Raw genomic sequence first — 11,246 nt, forward strand, 5'->3', positions numbered from 1 at the left:
CTTGAAAGATCGCGTGAGAAATGAGGAGATACGTCGACGAACTGGCGTTGACGATATTATACTGCGAATCAATAAACAAAAGTGGAGGTGGGCTGGACATGTTGCTAGAATGGAAGACGGAAGATGGACGAAGAGATTATTGGAGTGGAGACCAAGAGCCGACAAGCGAAGTCGAGGCAGACCACCCACCCGATGGACCGACGACCTAAGGAGAATAGAAACAAACTGGATTGCAGCAGCTAGAGATAGAGAGAACTGGAGACGTTTGGAGGAGGCCTATATCCAACAATGGATGTGAAAACGGGGCTGGATGATGATGATGATTCTTATCCAAGGCAAAAACATCTTGAAATTCTATCAGCATAGATTTCACTTTTTTAGTTCGTTCATCATCAAGATCTTGGCACGTTTTAATCATCGTCTCAACAAGCTCCTTTGGATACTTAGATTTCGACGGTTTCTCACTAGTATTCATGGAAAAAATCGAAGCCACGGGAACACACTGTCCGATCAAAGTTCTTTTACTTAACTTAATAGCAGTTCCCTTTAAATTCATAACTCTTACAGGAACGACATCTCGAATTCTCACCAAAGCTTTTGCCGTTAGGAACTCGGCATTATTCACATCTTCGACCATCCTTAAACTTCCCTCTCGGCAGTAACCATCAGGTCTGGTCATCAAAATTTTCTCACTATTACCGGGTATTGTTACGTCACAAGTAGTTATTAAGCTAATAACATCTTCTTTGTCTTCATGAAACGGCAACTCTTCACCACTGATCTCGAGAACTCCATCTTTGACATTCAATACAGCCCCAACTTTCCTTAGTAAATCCATCCCCAATATGAACTCATCGGAGATCTCTGCAATTAATACTGTATGTTTCACTGTGGTCTGGCCAATGGATACTGACATATTAGCCTCGCCATATGTATTAATTATCTCACCAGTTGCTGTTCTAAGCTTTACTGTTACAGGCAATAATTTAAGATGGCCTCGTACTACTTCTGGCCGTGCAATAGTTCTCGTTGCACCTGTATCTACCAAAAACGATCTACATTTATTATTGATACGACCCTCTATGTACAAGCTATGAATTCCGCCTGAGGACGTAATGTTCACAGTTAGTATGGGGGCTGTGTTTCTCGAGGTCGGCAGTTGCCCCTTGTTGTCGACCCGTTCTAGTTTTCCGACTGTTGTATCATTTTCTTGCAATTACGGCGAATATGACCTACGTTACCGCAATTCCAACATCTGGGCTCGCGTCTCTTCGGCATCGTGTTACGAACTACTTTTCGTACCATTTCTTCCAGACGTTCATCGTTTGGTTCGTCGCCTTCTTCAATGGTTCTTACTCGATGACTCCGTGAAGTTTGACTAGCTGTTTCATGTTCCAAGGCAATAGCGAGCGCTTCATCTAGAACTTTCGGTCTTGCTAGTCGTAAAGCTTTCTGTAATTCACTTTCTTTTAACCCATTGACGAAGGTATCTACAGCAATTTCTTCTAAAATGGTGTCTGGTACCTCCGGATAAGCCAACCGCACTATACGAGCAACATCTGCTTCAAACTCTTGCAAATTTTCACTTGCTCGTTGAATTCTACTTCTTAGTTGCGCCTTGTAGACTTGTTGTAGATGGGCATCTCCGTAACGTTTGTCTAGTCGAGTGAACAAGGTCTGGTAACATTTTTCTTGACCCTTAGGAATCGATCTTAGGATATCTGCAGCATCACCTCGTAAAGCAGCAGTCAAGGAAACAGCTTTTTCTTGTTCTGTCCAATGATTGGCTGTCGCAATAGCTTCAAATTGTCTAAGGTATATGGACCAAGAAGACTTTCCATCAAATGGTGGCAATTTGAATCTCATATTATGTGTCGTTTCGTCTCTAGGTAATTCTTCTTTCACTACCGGATCTAAGGCTATTGTATTAACTGGTGGTAGTACTTTTGTGTTAGTTATCATGGTCTCTAATTGTTTGATCTTCTCTTCTACGTCTTCTATCTTGTCGTTTACATTTTTCTGTATCTTATCGAATGTTCTTGAGACTTCTTCAAATTTCTCATTGTTTTGATTACATACTTCTTTAATTATTTGAGAGGTCTCATCGAATCTTCTAGACACATTTTCAAATTTCTCGTCATTTTGTCTAGCTATTTCTTTAATAATCTGAGACGTTTCATTGAATCTTTCATCATTCTTTCGAGAGGATTCTTCTATCATTTGAGACGTTTCATCGAATCTTTTGGAAACAGTCTCGAATTTATCATCAGTTTTTTTAGAAGTTTCTTCTATCTTCATTAAAACTGCTTCTTCTGCTGACTGAAAATGGAATGTCTCTGGGTCATCTCCATTCTTGTTAAGAACATTCTTCAGTCGTTCTTGGAGGATCTTCTTGGACCCGCTGCAGTCTTCATCGCGTTCTTCTAGCTGCTCACGCAACTGTTTTACTTACAGTTCTACTAGCAGCATCTTTGGTCAGGCACGCGTACTTTTTAAAATGTTCAAAAATCTTTTTCAAAAGTCACTGCTGAATTTATTTTTAAATAAATCAATTATCCTCACACCGTGACACCACTGTAGCGTGATTAAATAAAACGAGCGGTTCGAATTTATATACATATATTTATTTATAACTTTACAGTTCGGTAGTATCTTAACAACTAAACTCACTCCTAAAAACGTTACATATATATAACAAAGTTGCTATGTTCTAGAATATTCTGGCGTTGTCCCACCTCTAATTCGCCTACGTGACCGGTTATTCTCTCTCGCACTCGATACATCGCGGTTGTTCTCGAAGGGTATTAGAGATGCAATGCAACCGTTACCTGGGCCATGCGAAAATTATGTTCGTAACAATATATATATACATATATATATATATATATATATATATATATATATATATATATATATATATATATATATATATATATATATATATATATATATCTACGGCATAAAGTGAACTCCGCCCATGTTAAAATTCAGGTTCAAAAGAGCTCCGTGGTCAAGTGGACACCGATATACGGAGCTCACTTGACTATTCCATAATATTGACTCTGTCGATTCGTTAACATGTATAGTTTCATAATTTTTAAAAATTTTGTGGAGCTCATAAGTAGCCCTGTATCATGAATGTATATCGCTTAGTTCACGTGTATTTCAGATCTTTTTCACTGTATATTGGAACCATAAGTATATCGGTCTAAGTAAGCTCCGATAGTTTGGCAACTAGGCGATTAAGATGTATATTTCCAGCGTATGTTCTAAACGGTTTATTCGGACTCCTTATTTTTGTTATCATTCATACGCATTGCAGTATGTAATAGATATGTATACTACCAAATACCTGTTTTTGGTAGGTACGTGCTTTTCTAAAAATAGCTTTATGGATTCAAAAGGATTTCTGGTTTTGTCTGTGTACTATATATAATTCTAGATAAGTGCTAAGATAGATATTTTTGTGTAAAAATTGGTAGTAATGCGCAAAAAAGGGAGGAATGCGTAGTTTATCTAACAGGAATATACCACTTCACCAATATTACATACTTGTGAATGTTTTATCTTCTATTTAGGGGTAATATGTAATCAATATAAGTGGAGTTAGAGTCAAAGTTGCAATGATTTTTAAAAGCAATAGCTTACTGATTGTATTTTATATGTTCAGTTCAAATAATTAAACTTTGTCACTTCAGAAAAGAGCGATTTAAATAAATAAATAAATAAATAAATAATAGCTTTATTACCCAACAGTTTCCCATTTCTAGGGTAAAAATTTAAGATACATTTTTAATTAGTATAAATCATTAGTAGGTGATACAAAAATATCAAGTAAAAAAATAAGTTCAAAAATAAGTAGGTGAATAACAAAATAAAGAGTGAGAACAATATAATCAAACAAATCACTACGTATATAAGAAATAAAAAAAAATACACAAAAAAATGAACAATCTAATGTACTCCATAAACCAGTGCGGTATCAACCAGATGATTAATTGAGCATGAGAAAATATCACAATGGTTGCATATTTTGTTATAATTATTGCACATAATATAAATGGGTGACTTCAGTAACATATTTGTTCTCGCACGTGGACAAGTAAACACGATAGTCGACCTGGAAGTAATTCTTGGCACATTAAATCTAATTTGACCTAATATATCACTGCAGTCAATACAGTTGTGTAACAACTTATATAAAAATGAAACCGAAAATATAATTCTTCTTAACTCTAAACTTACAATATTAAACCTTTGCCAATTTGAAGGGCAAAGTCATCTAAGAAGGTGGGATGAATCTTGTACCACCCCACATTCACACAGGTTAACCGGTGTTTGCAGGCAAGAGCCGTCCTGGAAGATTTTAGGAAGATAGCTACCATAAAGAAATTCCTCTCGAGGGTTCAGATGGCGAGGAGCTTATTCTTTTGCGGATGTTGCGAATCTAGACTTGGTTTCTTTCGTTCTCTAGCTACTTATCTTTGGATATTAGGTGGATTGATAGCTACGATATTCTAGAGCTTATGTATGGATGTGAGTCTTAATATCCGCTGAATTTGGCTGACTAATTTATAGCAAAATCTACGTATTAAGTATGTGTTGGTGTCATCCATACTGGCAAGGTATATTCGGCAGCAAAAGCGTAGAGTGCAAGCGTCTATGTCTATGTCTACGTTTTAAGGGTTGAAGGATGTGATTCCCATTTTTGGCTGAAAAGTTTGCGAAGAATATTATTTTACTGGTTGTAGTTTGCAATTTAGTTTTAAACAAATTTCTGTGAATGACAAGGTGTGATACAAATTATCTTCAAGGTATTTATAGCAAGTCCAGAGTTTAAGAATTTCATGACACTATTGGATGTTCAGATTTGTGAAAGCGTCTCTGTTAGGGACATTGAAGGAGCACACCTGACTCTTTCCGGGGTTTGGCTTAAAATTGACTCATAGTCTATTTTTATTGTACTTTGATAAAATAAAGGCAGATATCGAGCACAGTTTTATTAATTAAATTTTGTCCAAGTACTTTAGCTCCCTAGAGAATCTTCAGGGGCATCTAAGATAAGCCAAAAAACGTTTTTTTAAATAAAGAAATTGATTAACCTTGATAAAAACTCGTTTGTGATTAACGTTTTAGACTTACTTTGTCAATTTTGGGCTATCCAACAATAATTGCAGAATGTCATAAACACAAAATTAAACATAAAGTTGAACACAGCACTACACTAGACAAGGACAAACAGTTTAAAATTATTTAAAAAAGTCGGAGCTACTCTGGTCGGCAACAGGACTACATAGTAGTGTAAGTTGGACCTTTGGTCAATGCTTAGTTACATAGAATTTTAAAATGTGCAGATCACATTTACATGATTGTGACTGCCTATCCGAGGTGTCATATAGCACATGTCACGTTAACATTTCCGTTAATACCGGGAGCTATTCTCTCTCCTGTTGTCGACCAGAATGTATTTTCGACTTTTTAAAATAATTTTAAACCGTTTGTCATTTTCTAGTGTAGTGTTATGTTCAACTTTATGTTTAATTTTATTTAATAATTTAATAATTGACGTCCAAATTTCGTCTAGACGAAAGTCTAAAATGTTAATCACAAAAAACTTTTATTATCCAATAACTTCGAGTCTTTATCGAGGTTAATAAATTTCTTCCTTTAAAAAAACGTTTCTTGTCTTATTTCAGATACCCCTGAAGATGCTCTAGGGAGCGAAAGTGTTGGGCAAGATTTAATTAATAAAACTGTGCTCGATATCTGCCTTTATTTTATCAAAGTTCATTTATTCGAGCATTCAACCTTGTATCTATTTTTTTTATTGTGTTTAAGATATGATTTAGATTTTTTTCCACTTCAGCAACAAAAGTTTTTGGTTCTGCAACAGGAGATGTATCGTCTACGTAATAAAAGTCCTAATATTTACTGGTATGGGTTGTGTAAATGTTTTATTATCGGTAAAATTATATTATGAATTATGTGCAGAAGTATTTTATATAGCTGACAAAATAAATATATTGACCGATAGCTTTTGTGGTCGTTGGAGTTTTTGCTAGGTTTAAGCCAGGTAACAACTTTGTCTTTGCTTTACTTGTCTGCAGACTTTGGATATCAGTAATTGTTGTGTTTTTGGTACAAATATTATAATGAGCTTTTTGCTCGGACCCTCAGTCAGGAACCGTAATATTGTTCATTATATACGTAGATAGTGAATCCAAGCTCAACATAGTTGAAAGGTTCCCTCAGCTGACTGATTTTGTCCTCTCTCATTTAAGTTTTTCTTTACTTCTTTGCCGGCAGAGATAGCACTTTTATTGACATTAGGTTTGGCCCTCTAGGTATATGTTTCCTGCACTAGAAATATGTCACATTAGATAAGCGCACATGTCTGATAAAGTTAGGTAAAGTAAAGTGTCTTTATCTCTAGATATGCCCTTAATATTTATAGACATAATTAGAATAGTTGGTCCTAAAAAGGACCGATTTGACAAAAATCATATTGAACGGGTGATTAGCCGATTTATTTAAATATTCATTACCCAGGATACATCCGATTGCGGTGGTCTTATTAGTACTTAAATTTTCGTAAAGGTTCTCTTTTGAATCCCATAAGAAATGGCTAATCTTTAACTTTTCATTAAAAATTTAAATTTTACATACTGTTACTTTTCGACGATATTTCGAATCAGATATGTATAGTAATCACCGTACCTAATATAGAGTCTCTTTGTGAAAAGTAAGTGAGTTTATGATATCGGTGACAACTCATATATGGATAATAAGGACATAAACCACAGACCACGTAGGTGATCCGTGACATAAACGGGTAAAATAAGTGTACAAAATTTCAAATAAATATATCGGCGCTATTGTTCAGGAGATGGGTTTATCTCAGAGATCAAAGGTTACATGTATATTAAAGGTTCTGTTTACGTATTTTCATTACTAAAAAAGTATATTTAAAATAAAAGCCTTAAGATATTTTTAGATTCTATGGAAATTAGAATTTAGGGAAATCAGCAAATTAAAAAATACAGCCATAATTCTGAATGACGAACTTGAGACAAACAGTTGTTTCCTCTTCAACTTATTCAGTTACAGGCTGTAACATGTAAACGCATAACTGTTTTATTGTCAGATAAAATAAATTTCCATCAAGTAACGGTCGAATCCATCACTTACTTAAAGAGTAGGAGAAGACATGCTTATGCTTTAGAGTACGGGTACTTTATTACAAAGTACCCTTTGCTTTTGGAAATTAGTTTCTCACTTTCTCAGCGATGGATCTCCCTTTCCTCATCAATAATGTTCTCGCTCGATACTGTCTGAATATCTTATTCTACGATATTTAGATTTCACTATATGCTCTACATTTCTTGGCAATACTTCTGATGGCTTTTCTAGTAATGCTGATCTAATTAATACCTGAGTTTTACTTACATTGTTTTGTCAGCGTTTTAGTCACGTATCCAGTCAATAGACTTGGTTTAATCACTATTTTATATATCCTGATTTTAGGGATTCGTATTAGACTTCTGGATTTAAAAGTGTTATGAGGGTTATATATACATCAGTTAGTTACCTGAATATTCCATTTTATATCTTATGTGACAACGTACCCGATAATGATACCCAAAATGCTGCAATCTTTCAAAATTATATGGGTTTATTGTTACTTTATGCCCTACTCTACATCCCTTCTTTTGTATGTTAAAGAACATTTATTTGGTTTTCTGATTACTGACTATTAGACCGTTTTTTGCTGCTTGTAGCATTATTCTATAGCATTCTAATATTTAATCTATGGATTAAACCGGATAACAAATAGATATTCTTCACTTTCTCAGAGAAATAATATTCTAACATAAAAAATCCTATTAAATTTCCAAAACCTTTTCCTTGAATATTATATTCACTTATGAGGGGCAGAAGCAATATCAGTACTATAATAAGGCGTATAGTCCTGGACTGGCTAATCGTTGGATAATAGGAAGCATGAGTTTAGCAGTTTTAATGTTTTCCTGACTGCTACCTGGGATCGGGGAGCAGAGATATCAGTACCAAGTTAATGCATATAGGAATTGTTGCTTGAACTTTATTATTATTAAATAGCACTATATTTCCTAGTAAAATCGTAATGACTTTATAGTAAGACAAATTTTCGAACGTTGGTTATGGAAACGTTAAGGACATACCACCGAGTTTCCTATGTCGATATCCCGCAAAATAGTTGTAATAATGATAACCGAACCAAAAAAACAGAGATTAAAATAGGCGCCAAGAAACTGTGTTATAAAACAGTCGAATAAATACAGATTCTCGATTTAAATATTCAAAAAATTAATGAACAGCTTACTAAAATAGAAATAACGCATATTTAAGATGCAATCCATTAAGGACCAAGGTACAAAGCACTCCTAACATATGCTAATGATATTGATCTCATAAGAAACTCTCTTCCGTCCGCAAACGACATCTTTAACAAAGTGAAGAGAGTACAAAAAATGTTTCACTTAAAATCAACAAAATGAAAACCAAATACAAGCGAATCGAGAGAAGAGAGCAATTCAATACATCTAGATAAAATTATAAAGTCAACAACTACAATTTCGAAAGTATGGAATACTTTAAATATCTTATATCAACAATCACGGTTAATAATAATGTCACTAAAGAAATACAGAGAATAATTCTTCTAAAAAATTTTTAACCTCATTATTATATCACTACAAATCCGTATAGAATAACAACATATACTGAATAAAGAAAGCTTTTATAACGATATTGTTCAGAAAAATAAATCGCTTAAGGTAGATCGGACACATGCATAGACGCCAAGATATCAAACTTGTAAAACTGGTATGGAAGAAACTTAGCACAGAAGAAAGCCACTTGGGTGTATTAGTATATGATGGAGAGAAAACATCCAATAATATCTTAGAAAATTAACATTTCATTGAAGATTCGTGGAAAATCGATCAACTTGGAAAAAAGTTGTAGTTAGCGAAGACCCACCCAATGTTGTAGCGGTACGTAATGATGACAATAAAGAAAAAAGAGAAACAGTGACAAAAACCAACAAAAATGGACTAATGGAGCACAGCTGCTTTAAAATCTTGATAAGAAATACAATAGATGATTGATGGCTTCGAGAACCTTGAGATTTGAGAAAGGCACTCTGTCGAAACAGCTGTAGTGATAAGATACAATTAATTTGGTGTAAGTTTTAAAAACAAAGTTTTTAGTATTTTGTTGTTAAATAAAATGGAATTAACATACGACATTATATACGCTATAATAACTAGACAACTTGTATGATACGGACATATAAGGAGAAAGTTTCATGAAACAATAAACTACACAATATTCGTTATAAGTGAAATCGATATGAATAAAGAAAATGAGGAAAACTATGGCAAAAGGTAAAAAAAAGTAGTGATTAAAAAATGAGAGAGGACAACATGTGCTTAATTAGGAACAAATTGAGATAAATAATCAGAAGACGACAAAGAACATTTTAAATTGATAAATCTATACAATTTTTAACAATGCATATTTATAGGTCATTTTCAGAGCCAACGTGCTAATTGTATGTAAAATGAAACTTTTTAAGGTTTTTAATGTTTGTATGAAAGATGAAACCGTATGACACATAACCGTGAAATTTATATACCAACCTATAAATCTCTTTTAAAAGAATACTGACACCTACACATTATTACAATACTACATATCATAATACTAAGAAGTTTGTTATTTTAATCTAAGAATAGGCTTTATAATTTACGAGAGATTTAATTTAATGTATTTAAAATTTTGCAGGATCCGGTATCGTAATAAGAAACAAAATTTCACTACAAGGCATGGAAGCGTGTTAAATTTGACTTTAGATATTCTTTTACATTTTTTAGATATAACATTTCTTCAACACTGAAGTTAGTACAATCTCTGATATTTCTCTGTCAGATTTTGTCTTTCTTCCCAAGACTTTTCTTCCCTCTACTCTTCCTTGTATGATGAAGCGTAGAAGAGAGTATTTATCGTTTCGAACTATGTGGCCCAGATAGACAATTCGTCTTAACGCTTCTTCGTTTGACTTTTACAGTCCAATATAGCCACATTTCGAATGCCTTTAATTTTTTTAAAGATTTGTATACTCAATTTCTTATTTGTAAACATTGACTTTTATCTGTTTAGTTTAATCCTATCTTTTTGCTTTATTTGTTAATGATTTCTATAAGAATTTGTAAATCGTCTATATTTTCTGTCATAATTGGGGTTTAGTCTGCAAATTTTATGTTATTAATGAATGATGCTTAGTCCATTCCTTACTTCTTTCCCATAGTGTCTCCTAAAATATTAGTTGGGAGTACACATTAAATAATTGTGGTGACAACACACATCTCTGGCTGACTCCTTTTTGAATTTCTGCTTGATTTGTCTCACTATCTTTCACCCGCATGACCGCTGTTTGATTTTAGTAGATTTTTTATTAAATTAATATCTTGGTATCTAGGTGTATGTGTTTTAATGCATGTTTGGGCTTACTAGGTTGAACTATGTCAAATACTTTTGAAAATCTATATTAGATATGAATACGTTTTCATTATAATCTCTGCATTTTTGTAATAGTACCATCATTGCGCACAATTCCTCTTTTGTTCCCAATCCACCTCTAAATCCAAACTATGTGTTGTCCAATTGTTCTTCACATTTTTTATTGACAGACGATTTAATGTTGTTATTAATCGGATGGCATTTATGATTTTTATTAAGTTTTGATAATCGTTACAAATCAAAAGTCTTTTAGTGACATATTATTCTTTTAATTTTTACTTCTCATTTAATGTCTATATTTTGTTAGTTATTTTTAGAATAAATATATGATGACTAAAAACGAATTGATCAAGAGTAGTGAATCGATGCCAAGAGCCGCTATTCTATGAAGCTACCCTTCACGACGCCATCTTGTGGCGCTAGTTCCGTGACGCTCACCTCAGCATTTTACTGTAGAGAGAAAAAAGTAATACAATGCCAGTATAGAAGCTTCGCTTCAAAAATATGCCATAAGCAAAGATATAAAAGTATTCTTTTCATTATATTATATTGCATACTGTATTATTAACAAAATTTTTCATAATACATTCTCATATACGCTTTCTCTTGCCGCTAATGAACAGAAGTTTTTATTAACTTTTCGGTAATATAATTGTGTAGGTATTTAGATTTTTAACTTCTTA

The sequence above is a fragment of the Diabrotica undecimpunctata genome, chromosome 11 (genome assembly GCF_040954645.1).
Source record: "Diabrotica undecimpunctata isolate CICGRU chromosome 11, icDiaUnde3, whole genome shotgun sequence".
In the NCBI taxonomy this organism is placed as follows: Eukaryota; Metazoa; Arthropoda; class Insecta; order Coleoptera; family Chrysomelidae; genus Diabrotica; species Diabrotica undecimpunctata.